At 47.5% G+C, this 20,628-nt stretch overlaps 1 long non-coding RNA gene across 1 annotated transcript in view; it reads right to left on the bottom strand.

Moving 5' to 3' along the window:
- The window catches only part of LOC144589525 (uncharacterized), a 300,406-nt gene that overhangs the window by 86,432 nt on the left and 193,346 nt on the right, over positions 1–20,628 (bottom strand). The window lies entirely within an intron of this gene.

Genomic DNA, 20,628 nt, shown 5'->3' on the forward strand with positions numbered 1-20,628 from the left:
TATTTGTTGATGGAACCATTGCTGTAAATGCCAACTCAAGGCAGTGAGCTCAGAATGGCAGGCACTGTTCTCCTCTTCTCTGCTTTATCCTCCTAGAGACCTGCCAGGTAGGCCAGGCTGAAAAAGCCCTGATGGATCCGGGGTCAAACGGAGTGTCAACATTCATGGGGGACAACAGTTTCCCGATTCCGTGACACTCACCCTTACATTGCTTGGTTTAAATGCTCTCTGAAAAGGGATTAGACAAATGAACAGAAGGGAAGAACCTAAACCAGACGCCCCCCCCCCCCCCAGCTCAGGGCAATCTACCTTTGAGTGATTGTTGTTGGGCAGAAAGAGTGAAAGCCAGCGGCTGCCTTCCGCCCCTCGTTTGATCGCTCCTGAAATATCTGCTTGGCCGTGAGGGGGGCCTTTCTGACCCACTTGCACTTCCTTCTTCCTGTCTGGAGTTTCGACGGTGAACCTTCGCCCTTTGCCAGACACCAACGGCCGGCCGGGCAACCCACTTTGCAGATGGGATGTTCATTGATTGCACAAAAGAAGGTCAAGCCATTATCCCGGCCGAGGAAGAAGACATTACACACTCAGCCTGGAGCCAGGCCTGTCCCTGAGCAGACGCCTCACCGCTTGCCAAGTTTCTGGAGGAAACGGGGGTTGACCTGCGGAGGTCGGCGGTGGGGCCCAACTGAAGGGCCTTTCTGAGTGTCACAACTGGAACTTGGGGTGCACCATGAGGGTAGCCGCTTTGGAATACCCCCCCCGAGACCTCTCTACCCTCCTCTTGGTTTCATTTATCCAGAAGCCCAGGTGGCATGGATAGGAGACGGAAGTGCCTCCCCTCACATTTAGAGTCCACTCGGATGGAGGCGACGAGGGCCATCAGAACTTTGGGATTTCTCCGTAACATTTATATCCTGCAAAAACATGCTTTGGAATGAAATTAAAATGAGATAGAGGATCCAAAGTGGCTCATTTTGTGCAGCCAGCAAAGATGGCCAGGGATTATTTCACCAGAAAGTTGGGTTCTTGTGACTCTTTGGCCGTTTTGGCTGGTGGATGATGGGAGTTGTCACCCATTGCACCTGGAGGGGAGGGATGGGGGAAGGCCCTCATTTTCGGGCAGGGTGGACACAAAGTAATTTGTTTAGATTACTGTTGTGAAACCGGATAAGGAAGAGTTACTTTTTAAACAATTTATTATTAAGTTTTCAGGGTTTTCTACTGTAATTACAAGAGACTGCTTTTCAAAAAGCGAATGAGGGTTAAACCTTTATTTACTGGTCAGGAATACGTTGTTTCCTGAGCGTGTTATCTCTCTTTCGCCCGGTTCGCAGAGCAAGCCAATGGCCGTATTTATTGCATTTTTATTTCTTTTCTCTGTTCGGTGCCAAAGTCGGGACAGGAAAGTTTGCTTTCCTAGGAGGGGTGGATAGAACTGTTCCTTTGGAAATGAATTTTTTAAAAAAGTGTTTGGCTCTGAAGGCAGGTGGAGAGGTTGAGCAACGCCTATTACTGTATCCTGGTTCCTTGCACAGAATGAGTCAGGTCGAAACTGAAATAAATCACTGGAACAGGGAAAAGGCTTGGATCCGATTTCCAACTGAACCAGGAAGTTCTTCTCCAGGTAGTTCTGGTGGCAACACACGCTTGATCCCCCTGAGGGTGTGTGTGGGGGACAAGATCAGTTCTCCCGCCCCCTCCGAAAAGAAAACCACACCCTGCTTCTGTGGGCCATCAAAACCTAGCTTTGTGCGTCCTCTGAATCAAGCGACTTCCCAGTTCCTAGAAGGGGCCATTTAAGGGGCCTTGAGGGAAGCTTCAGGAGGACTGCAAGAGGGAGATCAGAAGACATCAGAGCATGGCCTTTTGTGTGTGTGTGTGTGTGTGTGTGTGTGTGTGTGTGTGTGTGTGTGTGTGTGTGTGTGTGTGTGTGTGTGTGTGTGTGTGTGTGTGTGTTTGTGTGTGTGTGTTTGTGTGTGTGTGTGTGTGTGTGTTGCAATTTGTGAATTTGGAGTGACTCTTTTGGGGCGAGGGACAGAATAATCAGAGGGTCCCGCCTTCCAAACCTCCAGGAAAATAATAATAATAATAATAATAATAATAATAATAATAATAATAATAATAATAATAATAATAATAATAATAATAATAATAATAATAATAATTTATTGTCATTGTAAGTATATACACAGTATACACATACAACGAAATTCACAGACACCCAGAGACCAGACACATGCACACAGATAAAATTCCCTAAACACTCCTCACCCACAAACATCTACACCCCAGGCCAAGTAACATAGTCCAACTAATTATTCACTACTGGTGGTCTTTAAGCTCATTATTAATTGCAATTATAGCTCTGGGATAAAAACTATTGAGAAAACGTGTGGTCCGAGTCTTAATTGTTCTATATCTCCTGCCAGATGGTAACAGTTCAAAAAAGTTATAAGCAGGATGGGAAGAGTCTCTCAGGATGTTGTGTGACTTCCTTAGACAGCGGGATGTGAAGATGTCATCCAAGGTTGGTAGCTGGAGCCCGATGATATTCTGGGCAATTTTAATGGTTCTCTGTAGAGGTTTTTTGTCCGCTACAGAGTTACTCCCAAACCATGCCAGAATGCCATAGGTTAGGACACTCTCAATGGTGCTACGATAGTATGACAGAAGTAAATGCTGAGATAAATTTAACTTGCCGAGCATTCTCAGGAAATACAGCCTGTTCTGTGCCTTCTTCGAAAGAAAAGAAAAAACATGAGATTTTTGCCTTGAGTCGCCCACTTGTCTTAACCAATGCCCACCGAAATCCTGCACCTCCTCAACATTAATGGGAATATAGGAGGTTTTTCCCCCTGCATCCCTCCCACACCTTCTTTAATTTATTTATTTATTTATTTATTGGATTTATATACCGCCCCATAGCGCTAGAAGCACTCTCCGGGCGGTTTACAATTTTTAATTATACAGGCTACACATTGCCCCCCCAGCAAGCTGGGTACTCATTTTACCGACCTCGGAAGGATGGAAGGCTGAGTCAACCTTGAGCCGGCTACCTGGGATTTGAACCCCAAGTCGTGAGCACAGTTTTAGCTTGCAGTACAGCGTTTTAACCACTGCGCCACAAACCAGATGTCTGTGATTTTGGAAACAGATGGTGCTAACATTTGCTGTCAAGCTGGGGGGGGAATGCTATTTTAAAGTCTGGTGGTTACCATTCCAGTTTGCCTTTAATCTGTTTCTAGTATCAGATTTAGTGATGATGATGATGATGATTTACGACCTAATGGTGGCCCTCCTAGGGTTTTCTCAGTCGACTCAGAAGTGGTTTCTCGCCCCCCCTCCTGGGGGCACCCTGGGTCCCCCATGCAGCTGGCTCAGGGCCACCCGGGTGCAAGCCAAGGAAACCCATCAGCCACCCTCACGCTGTGTGGTCTCAGCTGCCTCCTCTCTCTGGAGGCGTGATGGTGGTAATTCAGATTCTTTGTCCAACAGAAGGAGATAATTAATAGCGTCTCTGATTGTGCCCCGTGCAAACGGTGACAGGATTTCCTCTCCTCTGAGAAATCATGGCTTTATTTATTTAGTGATTTGAGCATTTGTTTTAGAAGTCTGCCTCTCTCTCTCCCTGACAGTCGATGCTGCTCTTTTCCCTCATAACAGAAGCCCTGCAGGCTAGGTCAGCTTGAGAGGGAAGGGCCGGCCTCAGTTTTGTATATATGAAATAAATCACATTTCTGGTTATCTGTGCTCTGGGGGGAAAATATGTCTTTGCTGAGGAGTGGAATCTTAGAAGGGTAGAATTCTTGAGAGTTACAAACGTGGACATGTTGGTAATTTATCTCTTTTTTATCGTATCAGAAAGGCTCTGTTTGCCAGCAAGGGCCAGCATTCAAATTGAGCGAAGCAAAGTTGCCAAGGTTCTCCAGCCTTGCCTTGCTAAGCGTTCTAACGGCCCTTCCTGTCCCATCAAAGAACCGAACTGGCAAAAGATTTTCTGCAGCTGATGAAGGCCGTGCTGGCTATGGATGATAGGAGCTGTAGTCCAAAATCCTCTGGAATGTGCCCAGTTGGGCCAAACCCAGTTTTGACCCGGGGGAGGGGACTTTGCTTTTATCTCCAGTTATTGATCAGATAGAAGAACAGGGATCTTTTTCTGGGCACCTCCTCAGGAGGTGGGTGGGATTTGAGAAGCACCCCCGTCTTCTCAATTAGGTGATTCAGCTGCAGGGTTTCGGGTGGAGGTCTTTGTCAGTCCCTGCCTCAACGCCACCGAACTCTGTGGGACTCCTCTGCGAGTAGAAATGTGTAGGATGCCTATGGGTAAGTGGTGACCCGCAAGCCTGTGTCTTAGCAAAAACGGTGTGGATTTTGGTCGGAAGAGGCTTCCTTGCGGTCAGTTCCAAGACGACCGGAGAGGTGGCAGCAGAGCGTGGGTAGCAATTTTGTCTCTCCGTTCAGGAAAGGAAGTGATGTGCCTGGTCGCGCGTTGTAGATTTTATCTTGTGGAGAAAAGCCACCCTGACCATTTCCTGAGCTTGCTTGCTCCCTTCCAATCCAGCCTGTGTTTCAGTTAGCTTGCCGTTTGAGTGTAGGGGAAAATTAAAGCAGAACCCGGACTTGAGAAAGGTGGAGCAGGGCCAGGATCCTGGGGAGTAAACCATTGGTGGGGGGGGGAGAGATTGAGAGAGAGAGAGAGTGAGAGAGAGAGAGAGAGTGTGTGTGAGAGAGAGAGAGAACCACTTCTTTGTCATAGCCTCTGTCTCTGGCTTCTGAGCAGCTTCTGGCTGTCCTCTCTCTGAAGCAGGAAACGGGGTTGTTCACAGCTGTTGATGCAGGAAGATAGAGGTGGGTTGTTTTGGGGTACATTCTTAAATCACACCTTCCTCCCCCCCCACTGCCAAAGGAAAAAGTTGGGGAAACTTGACTTCATAAAAATCGAATCAGAGCAGTAGGTCTCTAAGCATCTTAAGCTGATTGGGGGTGGGTGGGAGAGAAATACAGATCCCATAATCCCCTAGCAGCCTCGCCTCCTGATTTTACGGCATATTCATTCTATACAAGATGATCATTAAAGTATCTGGAGAGACTTGCATGCTTTTAAAAGCCTGTTTTCAATGACTTGTTTTTATTTTGGAGGAGGGGCTTATACTCCTTTCTCTTCCCACTCGCTCTCTCTTTTTTTTAAAAAAAGTGATTTTTTTTTCCTGAAGAAGGAGGAGAAGTATAGCTTTTGAGGTGTTGTTCCCCTCATCCATCATCCTCCCTTTAATTTGGCTGATGGAGGTTTTAGTCCCACAAGATCTGAAGGGCCACAAATTTATCTTCCTAGATAAATTAAAACGTTCCCTCTTATTTCCTGAAAGAAAAGGAGCAGTTATTGTTTTTTCAAAGGAAAAATGGAATATTTAGTGGAGATTTAGTACAACCCCCAGTCAGTGGGGTTGTACTAAAGCTCAGGAAAACAGAAAGGTGGGCATGAGATGGACAGACTCCCCATGGGGGTGGGAGGAGGCGCCGCCATGGGGGGGGCTTGCTGGAAACCTCTCTCCTGCTCAGGGATGGATCCAGGCTGCGCCCTGAGGTTTCCAAGGTGAGGGCGACCCCTTCCAGCCCTGATCCCTGGGCTGACCCAGGGCACGCCCCGTCTCCCCCCCCTCTGGTCTGGACAGCTCGGGGGGGGGGAAGGACAATGGAATGGGCGGAGTTACCTCCAGCAGGTTCCTCCTGAGCCCCCCCCAAAAAAAACTCCTTTGGTTTCCATGCCAGTTCTGGGGGTCAGGACAGATGGAAATCGAAGAAATATATATATTTTTAACTAGGCCACAGATTTCCTATGATGAAGAAACATTTTGTCTTCTCGTTCCTTTCATGAAGATGATTATTTCCCTGTGAGTTCCCTTTGTTTTTTATTCCTTTTTAAAATATGGTTTTATTTTTATTGTGTTGATGCCTTATTTGGTACTTAATTTAAAACATCAAGTCCATTTCTGGAATCAGTGGAAATCAGTCCGATGTGGAGACTCCCGGCCTTTCTCTCAACCCCCGGGGTGCGTCTGAAGAGTCCGAGCAAGACCCGGGGTCTCCTTCAGCCTGACCCACCTCGATGGAAAACAGGGGTGTTGCAAGGATGGCCACAGCCAAGGAGCCTTGACTCGAGACCTGCAGGTTCTGAACCTCTGGACTCCAGAGGACTCTGAGGTTTGCACGCTCTACATGCTCCTGAAAAGAGACCCCCCCCCAAAGCCACACAGATCTGCATCTTCATAAACATAGATCACAAGAAAGATTTTTATTGAAATACATCAGTAGTTAACGTATGATTACTGTGAGAAAGTAATCAAGTAATAATAATAGTGGTGATAATGATAATAATGATAATAATGATGCTAATGATGATGATAATAATAATAATAACTGAAATTTGGCAAATAGCGATGATGGGAAAGCAGTGCAGAGACTCGAGGCTGCTCCGTGAGCTTGGGCTCTTTGTGTTCCTGGTGCCAATGGAGGATGCTAGCAGAAGGCAGAAGATGAAAACCTGCACATCGTCTTCTCCCTATAATAAACGACAAAAGTGGGAGGGAACCTTACAGAAGCAGAAGACATCAAGAAGAGGCGGCAAGAATACGCAGAGGAATTCTATCAGAAAGATCTGGATGTCTCGGACAACCCAGACAGTGTAGTTGCTGACCTTGAGCCAGACATCCTGGAGAGTGAAGTCAAGTGGTCAAGTGCTCCAACTACTGTACGTTGCACTCATTTCACACGCTAGCAAGGTTATACTCAAAATCCGACAAGGTAGGCTTCAACAGTAAGTGGACCGAGAACTCCCAGAAGTGCAAGCTGGATTTTTAAGGGACAGAGGAGCTAGAGACCAAATTGCTAACAGGCGCTGGATTATGGAGAAAGCCAGAAAAAAGTTCCAGAAAAACATCTACTTCTGGTTCATTGACTAAGCAAAAGCCTTTGATTGTGTGGACCACAGCAAACTATGGCAAGTTCTTAAAGAAATGGGAGTGCCTGACCACTTTATCCATCTCTTGAGAAATCTATACATGGGACAGGAAGCAACAGTTAGAACTGGATACGGAACAACTGATTGGTTCAAAACTGGGAAAGGAGTACGACAAGGCTGTATGTTGTCACCCTGCTCCTTTAACTTATACGCAGAATACGTCATGCGAAAGGCCGAACTGGAGAAATCCCAAGCCGGAATTAAGACTGCCGGAAGAAATATCAACAACCTCCAATATGCAGATGATACCAGTCTGATGGCAGAAAGTGAGGAGGAATTAAATGAGGGTGAAAGAGGAGAGTGCAAAAAACAGTCTGAAGCTCAACATTAAAAAAAAAACCAAGATCATGGCCACTGGCCCCATCACCTCCTGACAAATAGAAGGGGAGGATATGGAGGCAGTGAGAGATTTTACAGTAGTACCTTGACTTACGAAATTAACCCATATTGGAATGGTGGCCGTAAGTCAAAATTTTCACAAGTCGAAGCACCATTTCCCTTAGGAATGCATTGAAAACCGATTAATCCATTCTGGCCAAAGAAAAAAAATACCCCCTCCCCAAAATAAAAATAAAACACTGCAGGCCCCATGGCCTGCAAAAAGCCAAAACAAATCCAAAAATAAACATCCCACGCTAGTACTGCAAAAAAAAAATCATCAAAAAACAAAACAACACAGAAACATACACCCCAGCCCAAACCTACCCGCCAAAATTCACCCAGAACAACTTTTTTAAAAGAAAAAAAAGCAGCAACGTGCCGGTCCGAAGCCTCCTGGGGGTCTCCTGCTGCGGCGATCGCGGCAGTGGGGGACCCCCAGGAAGCTGAGCTCAGACGGGATGGTCCAGCGGCTCGCCTCCCGGCGATGGCGGCAGCAACGGTGGAAGCCAGGGAGGCTGAGCCTCTCTTTTCCTAACCGTTGGGGCAAAAGAGCTACTAAGAAGCAGCCTCTTCGCCACCAATGGTTTGAATTTCCTGCCCTCGACCTACGAATGTCCCTACTTACAGACATTTTGACCTACGGACTGCTCCAGCTGGAAAAATTTACATCTACTTGCACCCGGAGCTGTCTGTAGGTCAATATATCCGTAAGTAGGGACGTTCGTAGGTTGAACTACCACTGTACTTTTTTGGGCTCCATGATCACTGCAGATGGTGACAAAATTAAAAGACGCCTGCTTCTTGGGAGGAAAGCAATGACAAACCTTGACAGCATCTTAAAAAGCAGAGACATCACCTTGCCGACAAAAGTCCGCATAGTCAAAGCTATGGTTTTTCCTGTAGTGATGCATGGAATTGAGAGCTGGCCCATAAAGAAAGCTGACCACTGAAGAATTGATGCTTTTGACATATGATGCTGGAGGAGACTCTTGAGAGTCCCCTGGAAGGAAATCAACCCTGAGTGCTCACTGGAAAGACAGATGCTGAAGCTAAGGCTCCAGTACTTTGGCCATCTCATGAGAAGAGAAGACACCCTGGAAAAGACCCTGATGTTGAGAAAATATTGGAGCCTCAGCTTCAGGATCTGTCCTTCCAGTGAGCACTCAGGGTTGATTTCCTTCAGAATTGATACGTTTGTTCTCCTTCCAGTCCAGGGGGCTCTCAAGAGTCTCCTCCAGCACCACAATTCAAAAGCATCAATTCTTTGATGGTCAGCCTTCTTTATGCTCCAGCTCTCACTTCCATACATCACTACTGGGAAAACGATAGCTTTGACTATGTGGACCTTTGTCGGCAACGTGATGTATCTGCTTTTTAAGATGCTGTCGAGGTTTGTCGTCTTTTAACAAAATTAAAAGACACCCCTAGCAGGCGTCTTTTAATTACGTGGCTGCTGTCTCCATCTGCAGTGATCATGGAGCCCAAGAAAGTAAAATCTGTCACTTCCTCCATATCTTCCCCTTCTATTTGCCAGGAGGTGATGGGACCAGTGGCCATGATCTTAGTTTTTTTTTTATGTTGAGCTTCAGACCGTTTTTTGCACTCTCCTCTTTCACCTCATTTAATTCCTCCTCACTTTCTGCCATCAGACTGGTATCATCTGCTTATCGGAGGTTGTTGATATTTCTTCCGGCAGTCTTAATTCTGGCTTGGGATATCGTCCAGTCCGGCCTTTCGCATGATGTATTCTGCATATAAGTTAAAGGAGCAGGGTGACAACATACAGCCTTGTCGTACTCCTTTCCCAATTTTGAACCAATCAGTTGTTCCGTATCCAGTTGCTTCCTGTCCCATGTATAGATTTCTCAAGAGATGGATAAAGTGGTCAGGCACTCCCATTTCTTTGAGAACTTGCCATAGTTTGCTTTGGTTCCACAAAGTCAAAGGCTTTTGCTAATCAATGAAGCAGAAGTAGATGTTTTTCTGGAACTTTTTTCTGGCTTTCTCCATAATGCTGCGCATGTTAGAAATTTGGTCTCTAGTTCCTCTGCCCCTTCGAAATCCAGTTTGTACTTCTGGGGGTTCTCAGTCCACATACTGCTGAAGCCTGCTTTGGAGGATTTTGAGCACAACCTTGCTAGCGTGTGAAAAGAGTGCAATTATGCGATAGTTGGAGCATTCTTTGGCACTGCCCTTCTTCGGGATTGGGATGTAGACTGATCTTTTCCAATCCTCTGGTCACTGCTGAGTTTTCCATACTTGCTGGCATATTGAACGTAACACCTTAACAGCGTCATCTTTTAAAATTTTAAACAGTTCCACTGGAATGCCATCACCTCCACTGGCCTTGTTGTTAGCCACCCTTTCTAAGGCCCACTTGACTTCACTCTCCCGGATGTCCGGCTCAAGGTCAGCAACCACACTATCTGGGTTGTCCGAGACATCCAGATCTTTCTGATAGAATTCCTCTGCGTATTCTTGCCGCCTCTTCTTGATGTCTTCTGCTTCTGTAAGGTCCCTCCCATTTTTGTCGTTTATAATATCCATCTTTGAAGAAAATGTTCCTTTAATATCTGCAGTTTTCTTGAACAGATCTCTGGTATTTCCCTTTCTATTATTTTCCTCGATATCTTTGCATTGGTCATTGAAGAAGGCCCTCTTGTCTGATAATACTATTGATCATGATAATACTCCTGATAATAAGACGATATGGATTTGGCCCAATCTTCTGGCTAATATTTTCACCCTGGGAAGGGAACCTCACCCGGTGTGCACACAGGGATCCTCTCCAACATGAACTGAATGCGCTACAAGAGCGCCTCTTGGTATGCCGCCGTGATGATTTTCGGGCACACATACAGATGCTGCAGGTACATTTGGGGGAGGTCCCGCCGTCAATCTCCATGGGGGAGGTCCCGCCGTTGATCTCCATGGGGGAGGTCCCGCCGTTGATCTCCATGGGGGAGGCCTCGCCATCGATCTCCATGGGGGAGGCCTCGCCATCGATCTCCATGGGGGAGGTCCCGCCGTTGATCTCCATGGGGGAGGCCTCGCCATCGATCTCCATGGGGGAGGCCTCGCCATCGATCTCCATGGGGGAGGTCCCGCCGTTGATCTCCATGGGGGAGGCCTCGCCATCAATCTCCATGGGGGAGGCCTCGCTATCGATCTCCATGGGTGAGGCCTCGCCAGCAATCTCCATGGGGGAGGCCTCGCCATCGATCTCCATGGGGGAGGCCTCGCCATCGATCTCCATGGGGGAGGTCCCGCCGTTGATCTCCATGGGGGAGGGCTCGCCGTCGATCTCCATGGGGGAGGCCTCGCCGTCAATCTCCATGGGGGAGGTCCCGCCGTTGATCTCCATGGGGGAGTACTCCTCGTCAATGTCCATGGGGCAGTACCCGCTGTCGGTCTCCATGGGGGAGGCTTCGCCATCGATCTCCATGGGGGAGGCCTCGCCGTCAATCTCCATGGGGGAGTACCCGCTGTCGATCTCCATGGGGGAGGCCTCACCATCGATCTCCATGGGGGAGGCCTCACCATCAATCTCCATGGTGGAGTACTCCTCGTCGATCTCCATGGGGGAGTACTCCTGATCGATCTCCATGGGGGAGTACCCACTGTCGATCTCCATGGGGGAGTTCTCCTCGTCGATCACCATGGGGGAGTACATGCTGTCGGTCTCCATGGGGGAGTACCCGCTGTCGATTTCCATGGGGGAGGCCTCACCATCGATCTCCATGGGGGAGGCCTCGCCATCGATCTCCATGGGGGAGGCCTCACCATCAATCTCCATGGGGGAGTACTCCTCGTCGATCTCCATGGGGGAGTACTCCTGATCGATCTCCATGGGGGAGTCCCCACTGTCGATCTCCATGGGGGAGTTCTCCTCATCGATCTCCATGGGGGAGTACATGCTGTCGGTCTCCATGGGGGAGTACCCGCTGTCGATTTCCATGGGGGAGGCCTCGCCATCGATTTCCATGGGGGAGGCCTCGCCGTCGATCTCCATGTGGGAGGCCTCGCCGTCAATCTCCATGGGGGAGTACCTGTTGTCGATATCCATGGGGGAGGCCTCGCCATCGATCTCCATGGGGGAGGCCTTGCCATTGATCTCCATGGGGGAGGCCTTGCCATTGGTGTCCATGGGGGAGGTCCCGCCGTTGATCTCCATGGGGGAGGCCTCTGCCTCCTCTTCATTTTCCCACTTCTCTTTTTCATCCTGAGCAGTCAGGACCTGCGGGGACCTCTGAAGCCTTATTCTGTGTTCCAGATCTTCTTTGCAAGTTGCTCCAAGAGGCAGAAGGCCCCCCAAGGGTTGAGAAACCCGTCTCGGAAGCCCCCGCCTGTGCTGGGCTGTTCTTCTCCTCACGTGAGCTTCAAGTTCTTCTTTTCTGGGGAGGTTCAGGAATGGGAGACGCCAGACCTGGATGGGAATGGAGAGACATGCCCTCTGTTGTTTTTCCCCAGTCCTTGTTCTCTCAGGCCCTTGCCCCTTTGCTGGTCTTTGCTCATACACCTGCCAGAAAGAGAAAATGAAGAGAAAGGTCCAGCATGAATGAGAGTAAAGAATAACTAGTTCTGCTTCGTGGCCTCTGTGAATGCACACATAAGGGTTTAGTCTGCGCCTGCGCTGACGTTCTTGGAGCATTCTAGAGCTAAAAGTAATAATTTTATGGGATGATTCCCCCATGAGGCGCCCGTGCTCTTCCCACCCAAGATTCCCCTCAGTTCCTTTTTTCCGCCATGCTCTAAAGTTCTACAGAGAACTAGAGCTATTTCTACACAGTTTTTCCCTTAACTTATTGATCACCTCCCTCTAAATCGGATACTTTCCCTTCTCAATTATCTAATCTACGATCCCCCGTGAGTTGTTTTCGTTTTCCTTTGCCAGCCGTTTGGCTTGCCCCCACCACACACACACACACACACACGTGAACCATTTACTTCTTTCTCCTTTCCCGCCTTTTTCGGCCTCCTCTTTTTGACTCTCGGGCACCTTAATGATTTTCTTCCTGAGTAAGCTACATCTTACCCAGATAGGTGCAGCAAGTTCGGTAGTCGTGCACCCCTCCCCTTTCTTTCGGATCCTGTAATAGCTTAAGTTTTATTCTTGGTTTCTTAGTCTTCCATACAAATTTTGTTGTCAGGTGTTCCAATTCTTTGAAATATTTGAAATTTAGTAATATTGGTAGATTTTGAAAGAGGAATAAAAGTTTAGGCAAAATAATCATTTTTATCGTTGCAATTCTTCCCATCAATGACAGTTGTAGCTTCTTTCTTTCTTCCAGGTTTTTCTGAGTTTCCTTCTGTATTCTAAGATAGTTCTCTTTCATTAAGTTGCTGGGTTTTTTTGGTGATGATGACTCCTAAATCATCCTAAATGATTTTTTGTACAGTGGGGTCTTGACTTAAGAACGGCTTGAGTTAAGAACATTTTGACTTAAGAACCGCTCTCATAGGAAAATATTGACTTGACTTACATATTTAGATTTGAGTTAAGAACTGAAAAAAAAAACACGTGGGAGGCAGGGAAAGTGCAAAATGTGAACTTTCAGTTAACTGTTGGCTAGTGAAAAGGGTGCCTGTCTGCTTCCTCACTCCTCCCAGCGTTTAGAGAGTGGATTGGGAGACAGTCTTCAGACTGCCTGGTACTGCCTGGACTGTATTTTCCCTGCCTTCCCTGAACCTTTCTTGACCTAAGAAAAAAAGAAACAAAATATCCCCCTCTAGTGGTCGAAGGCGGAATAGCAGCTTCCCATTAGTTTCTATGGACAGAAAAGAGCAGATACGGATCAAATGGTTTTCAATGCATTCCTATGGGAAATGCAGATTTGACTTGAGAACTTTTTGACTTGAGAACCGCCTTCCAATACGGATTAAGTTCTCAAGTCAAGACCCCACTGTACTTCTTCAAAATTATTTTCCTTCACCAGATTTCCTTCTTCTTTCTTTATGTTTTTAATCATAACTTTTGTTTTTTGGTAATCATTTTTGAGACCTGCCACTTGTCCATAATCTTCTATGATTCTCAATACTTCATCTAGGTCTTCTTCAATAAATTAAGGCCAGAAGTTTATTAAGGTGATGAATTGCATCACAAAGATGTTACCCCTACACCCACAAATTGCAGGGCTTTTGCCCCTGCACCCGAAAAAAGGCATAAATCAATCAATAAATAAAGGCCAAAAGTTTATTAAGGTGATGAATTGCATCACAAAGCTGTTACCCCTACTCCAAAAAATTGCAGGGCCTGTTGCCCCTGCACCCCAAAAAAGGCATAAATCAATCAATAAATAAAGGCCAGAAGTTTATTAAGGTGATGAATTGCATCACAAAGATGTTACCCCTACACCCAAAAATTGCAGGGCCTGTTGCCCCTGCACCCGACAAAAGGCATAAATCAATCAATAAATAAAGGTCAGAAGTTTATTAAGGCGATGAATTGCATCACAAAGATGTTACCCCTACACAAAAAAATTGCAGGGCCTGTTGCCCCTGCACCCAAAAAAAAAAGGCATAAATCAATCAATAAATAAAGGCCAGAAGTTTATTAAGGTGATGAACTGCATAACAAAGATGTTACCCCTACACCCAAAATGGCAGGGCCTGTTGCCCCTGCACCCCAAAAAAGGCATCAATCAATCAATCAATCAATCAATCAATCAATCAATCAATCAATCAATCAATCAATCAATCAATCAAGACCAGAAGTTTATTAAGGTGATGTATTACCTCACAAAGATGTTACTCCTACACCCAGTAATGGCAGGGCCTGTTGCCCCTGCACCCCAAAGAAGGCATAAATCAATAAATAAAGGCCAGAAGTTTATTAAAGTGATGAATTGCATCACAAAGATGTTACCCCTACACCCAAAAATGGCAGGGCCTGTTGCCCCTGCACCCCAAAAATGGCATAAATAAATAAATAAAGGCCAGAAGTTTATTAAGGTGATGAATTGCATCACAAAGATGTTACCCCTACACCCAAAAATGGCAGGGCCTGTTGCTCCTGCACCCCAAAAATGGCATAAATAAATAAATAAAGACTAGAAGTTTATTAAGATGATGAAGTGCATCACAAATATGTTGCCCGTACACCTAGTAATGGCAGGGCCTGTTGCCCCTGTACCTCAAAAATGGAATGAATGAATGAATGAATGAATGAATGAATAAATAAATAAATAAATAAATAATTAAAAATGCCTTTCTATTGATACTTTAAAATGTTATATATCTGCTACTGTTGCCCATTAACCAGATGATTCTGGTCCAGTATAACTTTTGTCTCACTCTATGGTCCCACATCTTCTCAGAGGACTCAGTGCCACCCGTCCTCCATGTCAACGCTTTGTTCCTCTATGGTCGATGGATAAGTCTAAATTCACTCAAGTGCCCGCCATTCGAGCCCATTTTCTCTTCAAATGCAAAATTACTTACTTCAAACAGCCTTCCTAGGGGCTGTCATAACACGCGAAATAGCCGGATTGTGATCCGATCCACCTGTTACTCAATTTTCCTGATAAAGTAACTTCCTACTTTAATGTCTCGTTCCTAACCTATTCGACTAGTTTTCATGTTTATCTAGGCTTCATCGTACCATCATTCTTCAGATTACCATCATCTCCACCATATTGATGTAAGACGCTCACCAGGGGAATCTTGGGTGGGAGGAGCATGGGTGCCTCATGGGGGGATCATCCTATAAAATTGTTACTTTTAGCTCTAGAATACTCCGGGAACGTCAGCGCAGGCGCAGCGTAAACCCTTACGTGTGCATTCAGAGAGGTCCCCTCGAAGAACCATGGTTACAGGTAAGCAACCTGCCTTTTTCCCATTCTCTTTTTCTCAAGAACGGACACCAGATCCGCTTCCTATCTCTATGCATTTTGCTTACTTATGGAAAGCAAACCCATAACAGTAAAGCCACAGCCTACCTTCACCTGGGCGCTGGAAAGCTGGGGTGGCGTTTGACGGACCGCAAAGAGGCGCCTGGAGCATCTCTTGATTGAGTCGCAGAGGTTTGGAATAAAAGTGAAGCTCTGGAGGATCTTCAAGAGGAAAACAATCTGGTAACAGAATGTTACGAACAAGACGAGGAGAGTTAAGATGAGGTATCTGATGAAGGTTGCAAGGAGAGTAACCAGAAGCCTGCGCTGGGTCTGCTCCATCCTTGGATCACCACCGATGCCAGAGAGCAGGTGACCCACCAAATAGATGGTTGTAACCAAGATCATCATGGATTCCAAGGTGTTCCAAAAGAAAGTAAAACTCTGCAGGAGTTCCCAAACGAGAACAAACTGCACACATAATGTCATCAAAGTGATAAGAAGAAAAACGATGAGATAGCTGACTGCGGCTGCCAAGATGTTCCCGGGAGGAACCGGGACCTTGCGCCGGGTCTTCGCCATCACTGGATCAAGACAGCTGACTGAGCGCCTGTCACTCACCAGATGGGTGGCTGCTGTCCTGGACCAGAGGTTTTATTAGGGTGATGAGCTGCATCACAACATGACCTCACAAAGAGGGGTCAGGGTCCTGTTGCCCCTACACCCCAAAAATGGCAGGGCCTGTTGCCCCTGCACTCCAAAAATGGCATAAATAAATAAATAAATAAAGACCAGAAGTATATAAAGGTGATGAATTGCATCACAAAGATGTTGCCCTACACCCAAAAATGGCAGGGCCTGTTGCCCCTGCACTAATAAAGAAAGAAAGAAAGAAAGAAAGAAAGAAAGAAAGAAAGAAAGAAAGAAAGAAAGAAAGAAAGACCAGAAGTTTATTAAGGTGATGAATTGCATCACAAAGATGTTGCTCGTGCACCCAAAAATGGCAGGGCCTGCCTTGTTTTCCTGACTGGTCCCAAGTTGGAAACAAGGACACAAGTTGACAGAAAAGTCCTTGTCTCTGCTTTAGAACCCTCGTTTCTCAAAATTCTTTGGACTCTTGCAATGGATTCCTGGGTCAGGCCAGGTTGTGAGAGACCCCGGTTGGGTGGTCTCTGAAAGGGGAGTCCAGGAAATGTTTGTAACCAAAATCATAGTAGAGACATATCTTTATTTTTTTTTTAAAGTTATTTTAAATATTGCTAGTTGGCCTTCCTTTTGAAAAGGGCCGTTGGTGGCTTTCAAAAGTGAATGACTGTATGCTTGTGTGTGTGTGTTTGTGTGCATGTGGTCCCACTGGAGTTCACATAGTTTTGTCGGAAGTTCTTTTGCTATCAATAAAAATGGATACCGAAAACCAGCATCCATATTATGGGATACTTACCAAGCTTTTTGACCGTGCAGGGATCTCAACCCGTATCCTCCTCTTCCAAATGTAATATTCAAACAATTATACTCGACGCTGGCTCGGTCAGAATGTATATAGCCAGAACATCTTGGCACGTATCCTGTTGCAAAGCTATATGGAGAACGCGGGGAAAACATTGACCGCACCGGGAGACTGCCGCTGAAAAGAAGTCCCTACTTCTGTTTCGAGGTCCATTCAGCTTCATCTCATTGCACACCCTCTGTGCCCATCCCAAAACCCCAAGGAGCTATTTTTTCACTCATAGCAAGTTAGTCAGACGTTGGGAGTTTGACTCTCCACTGGGCAGGGGCTGATAGGAGACGTTCCCCCCCCCCGGGTATTTCAGACCCACCCCAAGGATCTCTGGAAGTCACTTCTCTGGAAGAAGCGAGCCCTTTCCCTTGCACCGGAGAGAGGCGTTTGGATTCTCCTGGAGGGGACCGTCAAGGAGTCAGGCTGGCGGGGTATCCCCCGGGCCCAAGTGTTGGAGGCAACTGTTGGCCCCTTACGGGCAGGAGGGCCGGACCACACAAAAAGAGACCACTTTAGCACTCTCAGGAACCCAAGCTGGACTTTTCTGGACCGTACTTCTGAAGGGCAGATTTGCACAAAGGACGCCGCTCCGCCTTTGGGGAGCAGGCAGAAATTCAAAGGGTAGAGTAGTCTCGGTCATCTCCACCTCCTGCCTGCCCAAAGGATGGTGTGGATCCCTTTTGATCGCAAGGTGGCGCTGGAGGGCTCTCCAAAAAACGGGTGCTGGGATGGGGCACTCAGAGGGATCCTAAAATTTGCAAGGTGTTTCTCTCTGTGTGTGTCCCTTTCATTCTCTCCGCAAATGCTGAGGGTTTTGAGAAGGCCTGGCACAAAACGGGGGAGAGGAAAGGAGCTTTTCTTGATGATGGCGCTTGTTTTTCTTCTCCATCAGCTGTGTGTCTTCAGCCCGGGATGTTCTTCCCCGCTTGAAAAAAAATCTTCCTTTGCTCTTCTTACAACCAATGCAGGAAGGGACGGGGTTGTGAAAGCAGGCCGGCCAGCCTCTGAGCATGCACAGAGGGATTTTTGCTGCACCGTCCCCAGCATCCCTGAGATCATGGCTGGCCTGGGTGTCACACACTTGAAACGAGTAGGGCAGTGGCTTGTCCTAAAATCTATTTCTGGGTTTCAAAATAAAAAGCTCTCACTGCATATAAAACAAGTCAAGGTGCCTCAGAATGGCTGGCTGTGGACCTGAAGCTTTCTAAAGCACGGTGGGCCATTAAAAAAAATCCCCCCATCTCAATGTGACTCTGTTTTGTCTGCACTGCCTGGCAGTGGCTGCTTTCCACACCTTGGGGGGGGGCAGTGTGGAAGGTGTGTGTCTTTCTCCAGTTCTGTCCAGAGAGAGAGGTGTTACAAATTCGAACCCAGGACCTCCTGTATACAGGCAAAGCACTCCCTTCACTGCGGCCTGGTGTTCTTTCAAGGTGATGTGTGTGGCTTTCCCTGCCCAGGTTCCCCCCCTTCCGTGCCACGACGCACCAGTGGGGTTGCCAGACCCATCACCCACGTGGGCACCTTGCACCGTCCTCGCCGCTGGGCGGTTTGGGCGGCCGTCCCTGGTTTGCGCTAAGCAAGGATCAGCGAGGCTTCGTTTGCTGATCCAAGCGAGGCCACTTGTTCTTTTCACTGGCACGTAATCCCGGGGCTAATTTTGGTGTGTTCTCTCCTCCGCTCATCCTCAGTTTCCCACCTTCTGTTCGTGACTCACCGCCCCCTTCCCTCGTGAGTCACGGGGGGCCGGAGAACAAGGGAGTGAACGGGGAGGGGGCTGCGCACTGGGGTGGGGGAGAGAGAGCTAAGTGGGGGGTTTGAGTTTTTGGCCCTGGGGGGATGAAATTAGTCAGCTGGGGGTTAGTGTATACCCCCCCCGGTCTTCCACCCTTTTCTGACAATATCTGGCATGACAGGTCTGCGTGTCTTTTTGTCCGCTTGCTGGTTCCCTAAATTCTCATCGTGCAGGGTTTTTGGTTTCTGCCGTTTGAGATCCAAGATACTTGGAATTTGGGATTTTAGGCAGGGAGCCGTGGATCCGAAAAAAACTGGGCTCCCGTCCAGGAGATCATGTGCCGAATGAAGAAGCTACAAACCTCTTGGTGGTTTTTATAGTAACGGTGCAGGGTGCCACGCAGAAGACACACCGTGGTTGGTATTGCATTTACTGTAATCTGTAGTCTTGAGATTCTTCACAATAGGTTTGTATTGAGATGACCTGGGAAGTTTGGTGATTTGGTGGTTTGCTTGCTTGGTTACTCATTAATCTATCTATCTGTTTATCTGTTTGCCTAGTTGTTTCTCACGTCCCCTCCTGTTAGGATTTAATTTATTTGTCGGATTAAAACAGTTGCAAATCGGATTTGAAATCTGAGTAGAAAACCCAGTGAGGACAATTGTGTTGCAAGCCGACGGGAAGAGGTTTTCGAGGGGAAAAACCCACCCATTTAAATCCTAGATACTCCCAGGCCTTGCTTCACGAGAAGGGGTAGGGTGTAAGATCGTGATCACGATGATAACCATAATAATAATACAACTTTGGGTTCAGTTTGGGTTTTTTATATAATTACATTGAGTTGATTAGCATCAGGGTAGCCTGAGTTGTGTGAACAATCCTTTAGGGTTCATTTGGGGGGAAAGGAGCAAAAGTGTGGAAAGTCTTTTTTTTTTTTTAAAGTAGAAATCCAAGAATGCCCAGCCAGCTGTGCCGGGGGGGGGGGTTATGGGAGTTGTAGCTGATGAAGTATGTCTTCTCCCAGGCATCTTGCGCGCTTAGAACTCGAACTGCTGATGGCTTGAAGGGGGGGGGCAGAAATATGTGTTTGGTTTGTTATTATGTGCTGTCTCATTGCTTCCAATTTATAGAGACCCCTTGGATAAGCCATCTCCAGAATGTCGTGTCCGGTTCTTGCAAACGTAAGCCTGTGGCTTCCTTTAGAGAGTCCATCCATCTCGTATTGGGTCTCCCTCTTTCCCTGCTTCCTTCCACCTTTCCCAGCGTGATGGTCTTCTTTTCCAGAGCCTCCTGCCTTCTGAAGATGTGCCCAAAGCAGGACAGGTTCAGCGTCGAGAATAGAGTTCAGGCTTGATTTGATCTCGGATCCCCCTTGTTCATCCGGCTGGCAGCCCGGAGTATGCGCCATGCTCTCCTCCTGCCGCACCGTTCCGTCCTCGCGCTGTTTGGTCGATGGGTGGTGTTGCCTGCGATGTTAGCTGAGGGGGGCAAAGGAGTGGGTGGGAAGTCGAGAGGATTAGGCGGGAGGGAGGAAGGGTGGCCGCCTGCTGTGCCGCCACGATGACCCCCAGGGACGGACCAGTCGGCAGTACTCAGCGAGGGCCGCTTCTCCGCTTGGCTGGCTCGCTGACATATTGGGGTTGATGTCCTCCGCGTTTCCTTTGGCTAAATGTTAAAACAAAGCGAGGAGAGGGCGGTGGGGGGTCGAGCAGAAGGAAGATGGAGGGAGGGTGCCCCCCACGTTCTCCTTCCTCGTGGCCTTGGCTTCTGCCTGCCTAGAGAAGAAAGAGAAGAACAATGAGGAGATGGAAGAACCCCTTCGTATTACGGCACAGAGATCTTTTGCCTCTATTCACGGCTTGGATCGGCAGCATCTTCCGACATTTTGACGAAAGAATGAGTCCCCCCCCCCCCATCAAGCCCTTTTTTGAATCTGGAGGGGCCAGAGTTTGAACCTGGAACTTTTTGGTCTACCAAGCAGCAGCACTGCTATATCGCTTTGGGCAAAATAAGGTTCTAGTCCTCATGAACCCAAAGATAACTCTGTCACTGCAGGGTTTTAGGTGGGGAAGGGTCTTCCCCCATCCCCTCTTCCCCAGTCCCTTTCTAATCGGAGGTAAAACCTAGGGCTTTGTCCAACACCAGTATTCTAGAATTTTGCAGAGAAAGA

Source organism: Pogona vitticeps, chromosome 5 (assembly GCF_051106095.1).
Source record: "Pogona vitticeps strain Pit_001003342236 chromosome 5, PviZW2.1, whole genome shotgun sequence".
Taxonomy (NCBI): Eukaryota; Metazoa; Chordata; class Lepidosauria; order Squamata; family Agamidae; genus Pogona; species Pogona vitticeps.